General features: G+C 44.6%; 1 protein-coding gene across 5 annotated transcripts in view; it reads left to right on the top strand.

Moving 5' to 3' along the window:
- Nucleotides 1-3,384: 3,384 nt before the first annotated feature.
- The window catches only part of NCK1 (NCK adaptor protein 1), a 91,444-nt gene continuing 77,734 nt past the window's right edge, over nucleotides 3,385-17,094 (top strand). For 3 of the 5 annotated variants that reach the window (XM_032143498.2, XM_058433351.1, XM_058433349.1), the window contains exon 1: nucleotides 3,385-3,870. The gene's annotated coding sequence lies outside the window, so the exon portion shown is untranslated. Of the gene's footprint in view, nucleotides 3,905-4,198; nucleotides 4,299-17,094 lie in introns of those variants that run through there. The other 2 variants (XM_032143499.2, XM_058433350.1) reach the window with 2 other exon arrangements.

Raw genomic sequence — 17,094 nt, 5'->3', positions numbered from 1 at the left:
CAGGGCCGATCATAAGTTTTGACTTACATTTTCTTGTTGCCTGATTCTGGTTAGTCCGTGATACACTCAGCACTAATTAGCAAGGAAGATTCCTGTTTTTGGTTTGAGTTCCCCTGAAAGAGAGGAAGTAGCAGCCATGTGCATGTTTGTATTTGGAAGCTGGGGAGACAGACTGTGTGAAAGGAAGTCTCTGGGACAGCTCCCACCCCATGAAAACATGTACTGCATCCCTTCTAAGCGCAATTACATACATGCCTTTCTGCCTATCTGCCCTTCCAGTCTATGCTTTCCTTTTTCATTGCTGTTTCCTTATTTTTCTTCTTCGACTCCTCTTTGCATATATTTTTGGAGGTTTCTTAAATTTTTTTAAAGAGTTCCTGGTAAGAATGAGTGATGAGAAAGATTAAAGAAGGAAAATTAAGAAGATAAACTAGCTGGGTGCTGTGGCTCACGCCTGTAATCCCAACACTTTGGGAGGCTGAGGTGGGTGGATCACCTGAGGTCAGGGGTGAGACGAGCCTGGCCAACATTGTGAAACCCCGTCTCTACTAAAAATACAAAAAATTAGCCGGGTGTGGTGGTGTGTGCCTGTAGTCCCAGCAACTTGGGAGGCTGAGGCAGGAGAATTGCTTGAACATGGGAGGTGGAGGTTGCAATGAGCTGAGGTGGTGCCACTGCACTCCAGCCTGGGCGAAAAAGCGAGACTCCATCTCAAAAAAAAAAAAAAAAAAAAAACCTAAATGTATGACTTCAGCATATTTTTTTCTGGGTTAATTTTCCCCACTTAAGGTGGTGGTAAACTACATGAAGGCAAAAACTGTATTTCTGTATTTTACCTGTTGTATTTGTATTCACATCTTCTGCCTCCATCATATGTTAAATATGTAATTAGAATTAAAATTGAGTTAGGCTGGGCTAACAGTTTGATGGGTGATTTTGCAGCAATAGTTTTAACTCTGGACAACAGTTTCTTCAAAAATGAATATAATATCTCAGTCTGTAAACTTTATAAAATGTATCAACAAATAAAACCATTGTATTAGCTTGGGCTGCCATAATAAAATACTAGGTTGGGTGGCTTATACAACAGAAGTTTATTTTTTCAAAGTTATGTAGGTTGGGAGGTCCAGAAGATGGTGCCAGCATGGTCAGTTTTGGGTGAGGGCTCTCTCCCTGGCTTGCAGATGTCTGTCTGCTTGCTGTGTTCTCAAATGGAGAGAGCTCTCTGGTGTCACTTTCTATAAAGACATTAATCTTATGGGATTAGGGCCCCACCCTTATCACCTAATTTAATTTTTATTACCTCCCTAAAGGCCTAGCTCCAACTAGAGATGGTCCCTGACTTAAGATTTTTTTGACTTTATGATGGTCCAAAAGCCATATGCACTCTAGAATCTGTACTTTGAGTACCCATAAAACCATCTAGTTTTTCATTCAGTACAGTATTTAGAAGATTACATGAAATACTCAATACTTTATTAAAAAATAAGCTTTGTGTTAGATGATTTTGCCTAACTGAAGGCTAATGTAAGTATTCTGAGCATGTTTTAGGTAGGCTACGCTAAGCTATGATGTTTGGTAGGTTAGAAGCATTAAATGCATTTTTGACTTATGATCTTTTCAACTTAAGGTATTTTCAATTTATGGTGGGTTTATTGGAACATAACCCCTTTGTAAGTTAAGGAACATTTATATAGTCACATTAGGAGTGAGGGCTTCAGTATATGAATTTTTTTTGGGGGGGGACACAATTCAGTCCATACCAGTCATGATAAAATATGCAAAGTTATTTAAACCCTTAGAATAAACTCAAAATTCACCACCATTATTGATTTTGGATGCTAATAACAGAATGTAGACATACAGTAGCTAGCTGTTGCCCAGTTTCATGGTCTACTTGTCCTAGCCAACCTGAGGATAGTACAGCATAAATAGATAAATTTGTGCTTGACCTTGTGATCCTTACATATGGCAGGCTGTCCTAGTCCCTTTAGTGTTGCTAGAAAGGAATACCCAAAGCTGGATAATTTATAAATAGAAAAGGTTTATTCGGCTTATGGTTCTGATGTCTGGAAAAGTTCAAGATTGAGCATCTGCATCTGATGGGAGCCTAAGACTGCTTCTCCTCATGCCAGAAGGCAAAGGAGAGCTGGTGTGTGCAGAGATTACATGGCCAGAGAGGACGCAAAAGAAGAAAGGAAGTGCGACATTCTTTTTAACCAGCTCTGGTGGAAATAAAGAGAACTCATTTACCCCCTCCCCAGGGAGGACATTAATCTATTCATGAAGGAACCACCTCCATGACCCAACACTGCCCATTAGTCCCTACCTCCAACATTAGGGATCAAATTTCAACAGGAGGTTTAGGGGAACAAACATCTAAATTACAGCACAGGCCAACCACATACATGCATTACCAATCAAGTAAATAATTTTGAAGTTAAATGCAGAAAACTGCAAACTTTTGAGGCTGATATCCAGGGCCAGGATTAAAATAAAAAGTATTAATGCCTTAAACCGTATGTACTGACCATCTACCCTACTGCAAGGCCCTAGGGAGAAACTGAACAGACATGGTTCCTGATTCAACGGAGTTTACAATCTAGGTAGGGATACAGGCAAACCATTTCAATAGCTCGGATGGAGAAAATACCTGTGCTCCAAGGAAGGTACCTAACTCAGCAAGCTTCCCTGAGGAGCGACCCTAAACTGTGCCACAAAGATGGTTAAGAAGAAATGAGGCGGCTGGGCGTGGTGGCTAACGGCTGTAATCCCAGCACTTTGGGAGGCCGAGGCTGGCGGATTACGAAGTCAAGAGATCGAGACCATCCTAGCCAACATGGTGAAACCCCGACTCTACTAAAAATACAAAAAAATTAACTGGGCGTGGTGGTACATGCCTGTAATCCCAGCTACTCGGGAGGCTGAGGCAGGAGAATCGCTTGAACCCGGAGGCGGAGGTTGCAGTGAGCCGAGATCGCGCCACTGCACTCCACTCTGGCGACAGAGCGAAACTTGGCTCAAAAAAAAAAAAAAAAAAAAGAGGCGGGTTACGGCGCGGGTGCGGGGCGGGGGGGGCAAGGAAGGGGGCCTGCAGCACCGGCGAGGGGAAGAACCAACTTACTGATACCTCAGCCAGTGGCTGAAGCCCTAAGAATGGGCAGACCTGGCTCCGAAGGTCTCTTCATAACACTACTGCCGCCAAGAATGTAAGCTGCCCAAGCACGAGGACATTTTTAGAGGGCCCTCAGACTCAGCTTCTTTCGGTCTGTGCCTCAAATTAAGCACATGTCTTACATTTCTCCCAGGTCCCAATTTTCAAGGCTGCTTTTCTTTGTTTTTCTTTGTCGCTCCCCGCTCCTAAGAACCTTCGGCTGGGAAGACATTCTTCAGGTGCAGAAACCAGGGGGAAGCTCCCAGAGCAGTGGGGGCTGAACTCAGGACACAGTCATTTTTGCTGTTGAGCCTCTCCTGCGGCGCTGAGGAGGAAGGCTCAAAGTAACCAGGCAGAGCAGCCGCAGAGGGAAAAGCGAAGACAGTTCTGGTCGGTCCCAGCGCTTCTCACCCTCTAGCTCTCTACTCTCCGCCGCGCAGCCTCCGCTCCCTCCACATCACGCACGGCGCTTGATTGACATGTGGACCCGCCCAATCTCAGTGCGGCAGAGACCGCTGTCGCGTCAGGGACCGGGGAAGGGGGCGACTGAACCTATCAGATTGGGTCGAGAGTGGGTTTCCTGCCAGCGCGGATCCGCCTGCCCACCGCGCGTGCCCCGCCCCTCTCCCGAGAGCTACGCGGCGGCGGCGGAGCGCAGGCCTCGTGCCGTTACGGCCATCACGGCGGCCGCGGTGGCGTCCTGGAGCCCTCCTCAGGTGAGCTGGAGCTGCCCGGCTCGGCAGCGGGAAGGTGAGACGGCCTTGTTGGCAGGCAGACACACACCCCCCTTCAGTCCGCTGTCCGTCCATACAGCCTGTTACTCGCTGCGTCGCTTCCTCTTCCCCCGCTGAGTTAGCCCCGGGGGCGCCGTCTGCAGGCTCGGAGCTGAGCCGGAGGGGGCGCGGAGGCTGCTCAGAGGGTCCAGACTTCTGTACCGGGATTCCGCGAGACCCTCGGGCCGTTGCCCCAGGGAGCGTGACCCCGCGGCCTCCTTGTCAGCCCCTGGAGCGCTGTGTCGGGCTGAGAGCCGGGGCGGCCGCCCGTGCGAGGCTGGGAGGTCGAGTGTGCGGCGCGCTGGCTGACTTGTCTGTTTTCTCCTGAAAAAGTCCTTTTGCGAGCTGTGGCGTAATCCGAGGCCGGGAAGGTAGGGACGTGGTAGGAGGAAGGGCGCTCTCACCTCCAGCCCGAGAGGAGGGGAGGCGGCAGCCTGCGCGGTGCTGCGGGTGGACATCTTCGGGACGCGCCCTCGCCCCTCCCCCCACCCCCCGGCCGTTTTCTAGTCCGGGGCTGTGACTTTAATCGTCTGGACCTGCTTCAGATTCGTACGCGAGTTGCTGGGGCTGTGAACTTTTGACTTGAGTTGTAATATGTTTGGTAAAACAAAAAAACATTTCGACAGGTTTTGTAACCTTTCTTCTGTATTAACATACAAGTTAAATTCGCCGTTAGAACTCAGGAAGCTGGGTTTTATTCAGGGCTGAGGACGTAACCGTGGGAAGGCTCTCGGTGTCAAACTGATGGACCTGGAGTCACCTGAAAATAATTATAGACGTTAGATTAGGTAAGAAGCCCTAGAAATTTGGAAAGAATTAGGTTAAAGAGAATTTCCTAACTCCTCTTTGGGTAGGGAGCAAAGCAGCTCAATGTCCTCCCAAAACGGGTGTTGCCAAAAGGTACTCATTTTTAAAATTTTACTTTGATAAACGTATGACAAACCAACTATAACGATTTCTTCAGCACCTGGAAACCAGTGTGCCTAAACTCTCAGTCTTCAGCGAGGTCACACAGTAAACGGAGAAATAACCTAAGAAGAAAGTTTTGTTTGGTAGTTGTCAATAATATTCTTTCTTTTCTTTTTAAAACACTTTATTTTCTTGTGGGGGTGGAGTCTGTGATGTTCTTAAATAGGCATCCCATTCACAACTTGATAGTAATATGCACTGGTTGATAAATGGTACTTTCTTTTCATCTTGACCACAAACTCAGACTTCTTTGGGAAAATTGTGATCTGTGGGAATTGGCTGTAATATCCATAAACATAGTTTGTAGAGTGTTCAGATCTACTCAGCTGTTGGCTCATGTATTAAATTTTAAAATGTGTACTTATTTTTCTAGGCATTATCTTTTGTCCAGGTTTCTGCAGTGCTTTCAGGTCCATCTAAATAAAATTTGAAACCTGCATGTAATGTTTTGTTAGATACCGAGGGAGACCAGGCGGGGTAGCTCAAGCCTGTAATCCCAGCACTTTGGGAGGCCGAGGCAGGCGGATCACGAGGTCAGGAGATCGAGACCAGGCGGGGTAGCTCAAGCCTGTAATCCCAGCACTTTGGGAGGCCGAGGCAGGCGGATCACGAGGTCAGGAGATCGAGACCACCCTGGCTGACACGGTGAAACTCCGTCTCTACTAAAAATACAAAAAAGTAGCCGGGCGTGGTGGCTGGCGCCTGTAGTCCCAGCTACTCGGGAGGCTGACGCAGGAGAATGGCGTGAACCCAGGAGGCGGAGGTTGCAGTGAGTGGAGATCGCGCCACTGCACTGCAGCCTGGGCGACAGAGCGAGACTCCGTCTCAAAAAAATAAATAAATAAAATGTGTACTTATTTTTCTAGGCATTATCTTCTGTCCAGGTTTCTGCAGTGCTTTCAGGTCCATCTAAATAAAATTTGAAACCTACGTGTAATGTTGGCCGGGCTCAGTGGCTCACGCCTGTAATCCCAGCACTTTGGGAGGCCTAGGCGGGTGGATCACGAGGTCAGGAGATCGAGACCATCCTGGCCAACACGGTGAAACTCTGTCTCTACTAAAAATACAAAAATTAGCCGGGCGTGGTGGCTGGCGCCTGTAATCCCACCTACTCGGGAGTCTGAGGCAGGGGAATTGCATGAACCCGGGAGTCGGAGGTTGCAGTGAGCCAAGATGGCCACTGCACTCCAGCCTGGCAACAGAGCAAGACTCCGTCACAAAAAAAAAAAACAAACAAACAAAAAACAAAGAAAAAAAAAAAAAACCTTTGTGTAATGTTTTGTTAGATACTGAGGGAGACCAGGCGGGGTAGTTCAAGCCTGTAATCCCAGCACTTGGGAGGCCAAGGCGGGAGGATAGCGGGAGGCCAGGAGTTCGAGATCAGCTTAGGCAGTATAGTGAGACCCTGTCTCTAAATTAAGAAAATTTAAAAAAAAAATTAAAAAGGAAAATAATAAAGAAAAGAGATATTTAGTGATACTTCATGGTTCTGGGTTTTTTTCTTTTCTTTTTTTTTTTTTTTGAGACGGAGTCTCTGTTGCCCAGGCTGGAGTGCAGTGGTACAATCTTGGCTCACTGCAACCACTGCCTCTCAGGTTCAAGCGATTCTTGTGCCTCAGTCCCCCAAGTAGCTGGGACTACAGGTGTGTACCACCATGCCCAGCTAATTTTTTTTGTATATATATATTTCTTTCTTTCTTTTTTTTTTTTTTTTTTTTTTTGTGACGGAGTCTCGTGCAGTGGCGGGATCTTGGCTCACTGCAACCTCTGCCTGCCGGGTTCAAGCATTTCTCTGCCTCAGCCTCCCCAGTAGCTGGGATTACAGGCGCCTGCCACCATGCCCGACTAATTTTTGTATTTTTAGTAGAGGCAGGGTTTCACCATCTCGGCCAGGCTGGTCTTGAACTCCTGACCTTGTGATCCACCTGCCTTGGCCTCCCAAAGTGCTGGGGTTACAGGCATGAGCCACCATGCCCGGCCTGTATTTTTAGTAGAGACGGAGTTTCACCATGTTGGCCAGGCTGGTCTTGAACTCCTGACCTCAAGCAATCCACCCACCTCGGCCTCCCAAAGTGCTGGGATTACAGGTGTGAGCCACCATGCCTGGCCTATATTCATTTTTCAAAATTTTTCTAGAGTTTAACATTTTTATTGCTTTGTACTTTTATTTTACTTTTTCACCGTTGTGTTTTTCAAAGCTGAAGGTACATTTGATGTGATTATTATAAATTACTTGTCAGGAAGACTTGACTTAATGAATACAGATACAGTTCATTTTTAAAATCATGGTTTAATAATTTTTTGAATTTACCTTTATAATATAGAAAAATACCAGATGTTCTTTATCTGCACTAGAAAATTAAATGATTATTTCATTGATAAGTAAAATTGAAGGGAACTTTGAAATCACTGAGCATTTAACAAATTCTCTATAAATACTGTGATGTTAGGAAGATGACAAGGCTAAATATGACATTTAAAGATTTAAGGAAACTTATGTCTGGCTGATCCTCACCTTAAACTCTAATGAACATAGAATTTATAGTCTTCCCTTCAAAACTGATTCCATATGCTGACTTTGTTTTGGTGACATTACCGTGCTTTCAATTACCCAGGCACAAACTTTGGTTTTATCTCTATGCGCGTAACAACATTGGCTGATTTTTGCCAGCCATTTTTATCTTTGAACTACTCGCTAGCCTTTAATTGGGTTTTCTGCTTGGTTTTTCTCTCTGCTTAGTATGTCTTCCTAAATATTAGAATTATGCTTCAAACACATCCTTCACTTTTCGGAAACCAGTGATAACTCTCTGTTATCTTCAGAGTATAGTTCAGAATTCATAGCCTAATGACAGTCTGCTCAAACCTGTTTTTCTGGGGTCAGCACTATTTCCTTCTTTTTTTTAAATCAGTGCCAGCACTATTTCTTTATAGGAGCTGTCCACTCTAACCAAACCAGTCTCTAATTCTTATTTACCGTTTGTATTTTTTCACCTTCGTATCATTCCTTTTTCTTTCTTTTTTTTTTTTTGAGACAGAGTCTCGCTCTGTTGCCCAGGCTAGAATACAATGGTGTGATCTCGGCTCACCGCAACCTCTGCCTCCTGGGTTTAAGCGATTCTCCTACCTCAGCCTCCCTAGTAGCTGGGACTATAGGCATGCGCCACCACACCGGCTAATTTTGTATTTTTAGTAGAGATGGGGTTTCTCCATGTTGGTCAGGCCGGTCTCAAACTCCCGACTTCAGGTGATCCACTCGCCTTGGCCTCCCAAAGTGCTAGGATTACAGGTGTGAGCCACTGTGCCCGGCCTCTTTCTTTTTTTTTTTTTTTCTTTCAGGCGTCTCACTTTGTCACCCAGGCTGGAGTGCAGTGGCACCATCTTGGCTCACTGCAACTTCCGTCTCCTCGGTTCAAGTGATTCTCCTGTGTCAGTCTTCCGAGTAGCTAGGATTACAGGTGCATGCCACTACGCCCGGCTAATTTTGCATTTTTAGTAGAGATGGGGTTTCACCATGTTGGCCAGGCTGGTCTTGAACTCCTGACCTCAGGTGTTCCCCATGCCTCGGCTTCCCAAAGTGTTGGGATTACAGGCGTGAGCCACTGCGCCCGGCCAGGTTGCCTAGTCTTTAAAATTTTTTTTTCTCCTAAATTACCAAGTAGCAAATGAAGTAAAATTTAGTTGAATTTTCGCTTTTGGTCCTTTGGTGCAGCCTTCCAAATGTTTTTCCTGTTCCCTATGTTGCTTGCTTGCCTGCTCTCTTTTCTTTTCTTTTCTTTTTTTTTTGGACAGATCTCACTCTGTTGCCCAGGCTGGAGTACAGTGGCCTGATCACAGCTCCTCATTGTAACTTGAACCTCCCAGAGGCCGGGATTACAGGTGTGCATCAATTTTTTTTTTTTTTTTAATAGAGATAGGGTCTCAGTGTGTTGTTCAGACTGGTTTTGAATTCCTGGCCTCAAACGATCCTCCCATCTTGGCTTCCCAATGTGCTGGGATTATAGGGGTGAGCCACTGTGCCTGGTCTGTTGCTTTCCTTTAAACCCATACCCCTTATTATTTTAGTATTCCCTTGGTTTTTAATCTTGTGTGGACTTGTATCATAGAATCATAGAGCCTTATTGCTGGAATGTTGGAATCCAACGTTGTGTTCTATAGATAAGGAAACTGAAATACAAATAGACTAGATGTACCAAAATTCAAACATTTAGTGATGGGGGCAGAACAAAGACTCAACCCTTGATCTTCTAACGCAAGTTCTGTGTATTTATGAAACCATACTTCTTCTCATCTCTTGTAATTTTGCATTATTTGCCTCACATTATTTTGCATTTTGTGTATTTATGCCTGCTCATAGATTGAAAACTTCAGGGCAGGGGAACCTTCATATTTACGTTGTAAATTTTTTTTTTTTGAGACAAGAGTTTCGCACTTTTTGCCCAGGCTGGAGTGCAGCAGCATGATCTCGGCTCACTGCAACCTCTGCCTTTCGGGTTCAAGCGATTCTCTTGCCTCAGCCTCCTGAGGTGCTGGGATCACAGGCGCCCGCCACCACACCTGGCTAATTTTGTATTTTTAGTAGAGACGGGTTTCACCATGTTGGCCAGGCTGGTCTCAAACTCCTGACCTCAGGTGATCTGCCCACCTCGGCTTCCTGAAGTGCTGGAATTACAGGCATGAGCCACCGTGCCCAGCCTTACATTGTAAATTATTTAAACAATGATTTAAAGTCTATATACAGTTTATTTCCCCTATGCTTGTTAGATGTATTAACACCATTAACAAAAAGAATATTGTCATGTTTACCATTGAGTTTTTTTTCTTGAGACAGTCTTGCTCTGTCACTCAGGATGGAGTGCAGTGGCGCAATCTCGGATCACTGTACCCTCTGCTTCCCAGGTTTGAGGGATTCTCCTGCCTCAGCCTCCTAAGTAGCTGGGATTACAGGTGCCTGCCACCATGCCTGGCTAATTTTTGTATTTTTAGCAGAGACAGGGTTTCACCATGTTGGCCAGGCTGATCTCCAACTCCTAACCTCAGTTGATCCACCTGCGTTGGCCTCCCAAAGTGCTGGGATTACGGGGATGAGCCACCGCACCTGGCCAGTGTTTACCATTGAGTTCTATCATCTACTAAAAAATGAATCTCTTACGGGTTTTACTGCTGAAATTTAGTTTGTCTTTTCAAATCTGTTGATAATGCAAATTAATCTTTGGAGGCCTTGAATGTGGATACAGAACAATGTAATGATTTAGAGGAAACCCGGAGGGCTTATCATATAACTAAATGCAATGATCTAGCTGTAATGTTCTTTTTCTCTTTTGAGTGTTAGAACTGTAACACTTTCATATTTTGCTACTTTTTGTCCTCTTGTTTATCTGTCAGGAACCATCAGTTCCTGTTGAGCAAGACAAGACAAAATATCTTGTTGAGGCCGGGCGCGGTGGCTCACGTCTGTAATCCCAGCAATTTGGGAGGCTGAGGCGTGCGGAGCACTTGAGTCCAGGAGTTTAAGACCAGCCCAGCCGGCATGGTGAAACCCCATCTCTACTAAAAATATAAAAAAATTAGCCCACCGTGGTGGCGTATGCCTGTACTCCCAGCTACCCGGAAGGCTGAGGCAGGAGAATGGCTTGAACCCCGGAGGCGGAGGTTACAGTGAGCCAAGATCATGCCATTCCACTCCGGCCTGGGTAACAGAGCAAGACTCTGTCTCAAAAAAAAAAAAAAAAAAAAATTTATTTGTTCTGCTAGGCTTGATGGCTCACTCCTGTAATCCCAGCGCTTTGGAAGGCTGAGGTGGGCAGATAACTTGATCCCAGGAGTTTAAGACCAGCTTGGCCAACATGGTGAAACCCTGTTTCTACCAAATACAAAAATTAGCTGAGTGTGATGGCGACTGCCTGTAATCTCAGCTACTCAAGAGGTTGAGGCAGGAGAATCACTTAAACCCGGGAGGCGGGAGTTGCAGGGTTGTGAGATTGTGCCACTGCACTCTAGCCTGGGCGACAGAGCGAGATTGTCTCAGAAAAAAAGGACAGAAAGAAAAATCATTTGTTTCATTTGGTGAGTTAGAGTGCTTTTATATGTTTGTTCTTCATGTTTACTTTTCCTCTTAACTCTAAAGTTTCTAACAGAAACCACGTAGGGTTGCTTTGGTATTTTTCTTATGTGTATGTAAAAATAGTTGAATGCTGTAAGACAGCATAGAAAACTATCAGGTAAAATCTCTCTGGAGGGAAAGGAGTGCTTACTCTTTTGGTCTGTTTTTCATTTGTTTTTTGGTTAATAGTTGCTTTTTCTATTTGTTTAAATTATCAGCTAAAAAAACCTGTTAAAACACTGATTCTCTTGTTTCTATTCCTGAAATTGTAAGTAATGATTGCTGAATTGGACATGAATATGGTATGGATAGTTTTTGCTTTTGTTCAAACAACCAGTTGAATAAAACAAGCAGTGAAAATATGTGGAAATGTTTAAAAGAATGGATGTTTCTCAAAAGTTTTTTTTTTTTTTTAAAAGAATCATCCTGGCCTGGTGCAGTGGCTCACACCTCTAATCCCATTGGGAGGCTGGGGCAGGTGGATCGCTTGAGGTCAGGGGTTTGAGACCAGCCTGGCCAACATGGCGAAACCCCTGTCTCTACTAATAATACAAAATTTAGCTGGGTGTGGTGGTGCATGCCTGTAATCCCAGCTACTTGGGAGGCTGAGGCAGGAGAATCATTTGAACCCAGGAGCCAGAGGTTGCAGTGAGCCAAGATCGTGCCACTGCACTGCAGCCTGGGTGACAAGGAGAGACTTCATCTCCAAAAAAATAAAAAAATCCTTTTCTTCTAAAAATTTTAGCACATATTTTCATATGTTGGTTTGTAGATCAATTCAAATAATAGATACAACAAATACGGTAATATGTTGTGTACCTTGTAATTATTCCAGCTGTATGGCAGAAATATTTTATTAATAGGGCTGGGGGCAGTTTTCTTTGGAAATGCTTGATCATTTGCAAGTACTACATGCTCTTGAATAAGATATTTTTATTTTTAGAAACATTTAGAATATTTAATGTACAACCCCTGTCTCCCAGTAAGTCTGCTGCCCAAGGAAATCAGTTACTTTATTTTTTGTTTCTTTTCATTTCTTAGCTATAGTCTTAAAAAAAAAAAAGCGGCCTGTAAGGTCTTGCATGATTTGGCTTTTGCCTACTTCTCGCTTCATCTCTTGCTTTTGTCTCTTTCCTCCTTCAGCCTTGAATAGCTTAGCCCTTTTTTGCTTTGCTATCTGTGATCATGCTCTTCCCTCATGGCAGATGGCTCCTTTAGGTTAATCAGAATTAAGTTTGGCTGCTAGTATCAGACAGATGCCAAATATTAATTTCTCTCACACCAGAGAAATCCGGCGTTGGCATGGTGTTCATTTATTAAATGTTATTTCCAGGTGTGTGTATGTGTTTTGCTATTGAAAAATCTGCGATAAAGATCTTTGTGTATAAGGCTTTACATTTTTTTTCCTTTTGATTAATTCCTGTTGTGGATCCAACTAAAAAGCTTACTAATTTTTTTTTAAAAAATTGTTTAGTCTGGGCATGGTGGCTCATGCTTGTAATCCTGCACTTTGGGAGGCTGAGGTGGGAGGATGGCTTGAGGGTGGGAGTTAGAGATCAGCCTGGGCAATATAACAAGAGCCCGCCTCTACAAAAGTAAAAAAAAAAAAAAATTAGCCAGGTTTGGCTGTGAGCGTCTGTAGTCCTAGCTACTTGCAAGGCTGGCGGGAGGATTGTTTGAGTCTGAGGTCAAGGCTGCAGTGAGCCGTGATGGTGCCACTGTACTCTAGCTTGGGGGACAGAGCGAGACACTGTCTAAAAAAAAAAAATTGTTTAGAGAAATTATCTTTAAATGTTTATTGAAAACTGCACAAATTTAAATGTATAGAATGTTTATATTTGTAGATATCTGTGTAGTCATCACTCAAATCCAGATGTAGAACATTTTTAGTGTTCGAAAGGCTCTCTTGTGCCCCCTACAATCATTGTCTCTTACCCTCTCAAAAGTAATCACTATTCTGCCCTCTATCACCTTAAATTATTTTTGCCTGTTTTTGAACTTTATATAAATGTAACTGATATGGTTTGGCTGTGTCCCCACTCAAATCTCATCTTGAATTGTTACTCCCACAATTCCCACGTGTGGTTGGAGGAACCTGGTGGGAGGTAATTGAACCATGGGGGTGGGCCTTTCTCGTGCTGTTCTTATGATAGTGAATAAGTCTTGTGGGATCTGATGGTTTTAAAAACGGGCATTTCCCTGCACAAACTCTCTTCTCTTATCTGCCACCATGTGAGAAGACATGCCTTTCACCTTGTGCCACGATTGTGAGGCCTCCCCTGCCTTGTGGAACTGTAAGCCCATTAAACCTCTTTATTTTGTAAATTGCCCAGTCTCCGGTATGTCTTTATCAGCAGCATGAAAACAGATTAATACAGTAAATTGGTACGAGTAGAGCGCTCCTGAAAAGATACCCGAAGATGTGGAAGCAACTTTGGAACTGGGTAACAGGCAGAGGTTGGAACAGTTTGAAGGGATCGGAAGAGGACAGGAAAATGTGGGAAAGTTTGGAACTTTCTAGACTTGTCGAATGACTTTGCCCAAAATGCTGATTGTGATTTGGACAATAAAGTCCAGGCTGAGGTGGTCTCAGATGGAGATGGGGAACTTGTTGGGAACTGGAGCAAAGGTGACTCTAGTTATGTTTTAGCAAAGAGACTGGTGCCATTTTGCCCCTGCCCTAGAGATCTGTAGAACTTTGAATTTGGGAGAGATGATTTAGGGTATCTGGTGGAAAAAATTTCTAAGCAGCAAAGCATTCAAGAAGTGTCTTTTTTTTTTTTTTTTGAGACGGAGTCTTGCTCTGTCGCCCAGGCTGGAGTGCAGTGGCACGATCTCGGCTCACTGCAAGCTCCGCCTCCCGGGTTCACGCCATTCTCCTGCCTCAGCCTCTCCGAGCAGCTGGGACTACAGGCGTCCGCCACCACGCCCGGCTAATTTTTTGTATTTTTTAGTAGAGACGGGGTTTCACCGTGGTCTCGATCTCCTGACCTCGTGATCCGCCCGCCTCGGCCTCCCAAAGTGCTGGGATTACAAGCGTGAGCCACCGCGCCCGGCCTCAAGAAGTGTCTTGAGTGCTGTTAAAGGCATTCAGTTTTACAAGGGAGGTAGAGCATAAGTTTGGAAAATTTGCAGCTTGACAGCGTGATAGAAAAGAAAATCCCCTTTTCTGAGGAGAAATTCAAGCTGGCTACAGAAATTTGCATAAGTAATGAGGAGCTGAATGTGAATCCCCAAGACAATGGGGAAAATGTCTGCAGGGCGTGTCAGAGGTCTTCATGGCAGCCTCTCCCATCACAGGTCTGGAGGCCTTGGAGGAAAACGTGGTTTTGTGAGCCAGACCCAATGTCCCTGTGCTATGTGCAGCCTAGGGACTTGATGCCCTGCATTCCAGCTGCTCCAGCCATGGCTGAAAGGGGGCAGCGTAGAGCTTGGGCTGTGGCTTCAGAGGGTGCAAGCCCCAAGCCTTGGTGGCTTCCATGTGGTGTTGATGCTGCAAGTGCACAGAAGTCAAGAATTGGGGTTTGGGAACCTCCACCTGCATTTCAGAAGATGTATGGAAATGCTTGGATGCCCAGGCAGAAGTTTGCAGCAGGGGCGGAGCATTCATGGAGAACCTCTGCTAGGGCAGTGCAGAAGGGAAATGTGGGGTCAGAGCCCCCATACAGAGTCTCTACTGGGGCACCGCCTAGTGGAGCTGTGAGAAGAGGGCCACCATCCTCCAGACTCCAGAATGATAGATCCACTGACAGCTTGCACCATGCGCCTGGAAAAGCTGCAGACACTCAATGCAAGCCTGTGCAAGCAGCTGGGAGAGAGGCTGTACTGTGCAAAGCCACAGGGTCAGAGGTGCCCAAGACCATGGAAACCCACTTCTTGGATTAGCGTAACCTGGATGTGAGACATGGAGTCAAAGGAGATCATTTTGGAGCTTTAAGATTTGACTGCCCTGCTGGATTTCGGACTTGTAAGAGGCCTTTAGCCCCTTTGTTTTGGGCAATTTCTCCCATTTGGAATGGCTGCATTTACCCAATGCCTGTTCCCCTGTCTTATCTAGGAAGTAAGTACCTTGCTTTTGATTTTTCAGGCTCATAGGCAGAAGGGGCTTGCCTTGTTTCAGATGAGACTTTGGACTGTGAACTTCTAAGTTAATGCTGAAATGAGTTAAGACTTTGGGGGACTGTTGGGAAGACATGATTGGTTTTGAAATGTGAAGACATGATATTTGGGAGGGGCTGGGGGTGGAATAATATGGTTTGGCTGTGTCCCCATCCACATTTCATCTTGAATTGTAGCTCCCACAATTCCTGTGTGTGGTGGGAGGTAATTGAATCGTGGGAGTGGGCCTTTCCTGTGCTTTTCTTGTGATAGTAAGTCTTATGAGAACTGATGATTTTTAAAAAGGGGAGTTTCCCTGCACAAGCTCTCTTGTCTGCCACCAGGTGAGACATGATTTTCACTTTGTGCCATGATTTTGAGGCCTCTCCAGCCACATGGAACTGTAAATCCATTAAACCTCTTTCTTTTGTAAATTGTTCAGTCTTCAGCAGCATAAAAGTGGACTAATACAGTAACCATACAGCATGTATTCCTTTTTGTGGATGGCTGCTTTTGCTTAACATTGTGTTTGTGAGATTCATTTATGATGTAGAGTGCAGTAGTAGTTCCTTTTCAATAATGGTAGTATTCCATTGGATGAATATAATGTAATTTAAAAAAATTGGACATTTGGTTTTCAGTTTTCTGCTATTGTGAATAAAGCTATTGTCAACATTCATTTACAGTTTTTTAAATTTTTTTAAATTTTTTTGAGATGGAGTCTTGCTCTGTCACCCAGGCTGGAGTGCAGTGGCACGATCTCAGCTCACTGCAACTTCTGCCTCCCAGGTTCAAGTGATTCTCCTGCCTCAGACTCCCAAGTAGGTGAGATTACAGGTGCTCGCCACTACCCCTGGCTAATTTTTGTATTTTTAGTAGAGATGAGGTTTCACTGTGTTGGCCAGGCAGGCTGGTCTTGAAGTCCTGACCTCAGGTGATCCACCCACCTCGGCCTCCCAAAGTGCTGGGATTACAGGCGTGAGCCACTGTGCCTGGCCCGTTTACAGGTCTTTAATGAACTTACACACTCATTTCTCCTGGCTGTATATACACATTGGAGTAGAATTGTGCTGTCTTTATCTAGCAGTTTTTGAATCTGCTTGATCTGGTCCTCTGTGGCTGATACATAGTAGTTTCCTGGCATTTCTTCCTTTCTGATAAAACTAGTGACTCCCTTTGTCTTTCTCCTGTGTTAAATCTTTTTTTTCCCCTTTCCATTAATCATATAGTGTTTTTGTTTGTTTTGTTTTTTGTTTAACCCCTCCATTTGATGGAGTATATTATACAATAGATTCCTGTGGAAGACTGAGATCTTGCATTAATGAAAATGTTTTTTTGTCTTCATGCTTCATTTGGTTGGCTAAGGATTCTAGGTTGGAAATAATTTGCCTTCAGAATTCTGAAGGCCTTGCTTCATTGTTTTCTAGCTTGTCATCCTTTTGAGAAGTCTGAAGACATTCTAATTCTTTTTTTTTTTTTTTTTGAGACGGAGTCTTGCTCTGTCACCCAGGCTGGAGTGCAGTGGCGCAGTCTCGGCTCACTGCAAGCTACACCTCCCAGGTTCACGCCATTCTCCTGCCTCAGCCTCCCGAGTAGCTGGGACTACAGGCGCCTGCCACCACGCCTGGCTAATTTTTTGTATTTTTAGTAGAGACGGGGTTTCACTGTGTTAGCCAGGATGGTCTTGATCTCCTGACCTCGTGATCCGCCTGCCTCGGCCCCCCAAAGTGCTAGGATCACAGGCGTGAGCCACCGCACCCAGCCTAAGACATTCTAATTGTTAATTTTAAAAATGTTTTGCTTTTCTGGAATTTTGTGTTTCCTATATTCTGAAATTTCATAAGGTTGTAGCTTGGTGTTACATCTATTTTAAACTATTTTTCCTGGATATTTGTGTACCTTCTGAATCTGTAAAATTCATTAGTTCTGGGACATTTTCTTTAATTATTTTATTGACAGATGTATTAGTCTTTGAAGACTGTCATACCACAGACTGG

The sequence above is a fragment of the Hylobates moloch genome, unplaced genomic scaffold (genome assembly GCF_009828535.3).
Source record: "Hylobates moloch isolate HMO894 unplaced genomic scaffold, HMol_V3 SCAFFOLD_22, whole genome shotgun sequence".
NCBI classification, from domain to species: Eukaryota; Metazoa; Chordata; class Mammalia; order Primates; family Hylobatidae; genus Hylobates; species Hylobates moloch.
The sequence above is the reverse complement of the archived record's forward strand: the minus strand, read 5'-3'. Positions and strand labels throughout refer to the sequence as shown.